Raw genomic sequence first — 610 nt, forward strand, 5'->3', positions numbered from 1 at the left:
CAATTTGCACAATTTTAGAAAGGCTCTTTTCTTAATAACTTTGCATGTTTAATGTGAAATCATTACCTCCTTCAATGTTGTTGCAACCCAATCTCAAATGTAAAAAAAAAATGTTTTTTTTAAGTATGACATTTCACCCCTAAACATAGATTGTATTGGTTGTTGCTTTATTTTAAAGCTTCTGTTAAAGTGAGGCATGTTTGCTGACTGCAGTCAGTTAAACGCTGTCTGTTTTCTGAAAGGATGGAGGTGGAATCTTACCACCTTATCTCCTCAATTTCCACTTGCACATTACACAGTTCCCCATCTATCTGCTTGACAAGTGTTTCCCTGTTTGTTATCTCGACTCTCCGCAATATTGAACTGTTTTCACCAGACTTCTCTATTCAGCGCCGATCAATCAAATCAATCAATTGCACTCAAAACTGGTGCAAGTAAGGCTGTTCTGCCATGCAAATTTCGACTTGGATAACATAATAATCTTAAGTAAATAATAAAAAATAAATTTGTATATATATATATATATACAGTGGGTACGGAAAGTATTCAGACCCCCTTAAATTCTTCACTCTTTGTTATATTGCAGCCATTTGCTAAAATCATTTAAGTT

Source organism: Sinocyclocheilus grahami, unplaced genomic scaffold (assembly GCF_001515645.1).
Source record: "Sinocyclocheilus grahami isolate Dianchi unplaced genomic scaffold, SAMN03320097.WGS_v1.1 scaffold60.1, whole genome shotgun sequence".
In the NCBI taxonomy this organism is placed as follows: Eukaryota; Metazoa; Chordata; class Actinopteri; order Cypriniformes; family Cyprinidae; genus Sinocyclocheilus; species Sinocyclocheilus grahami.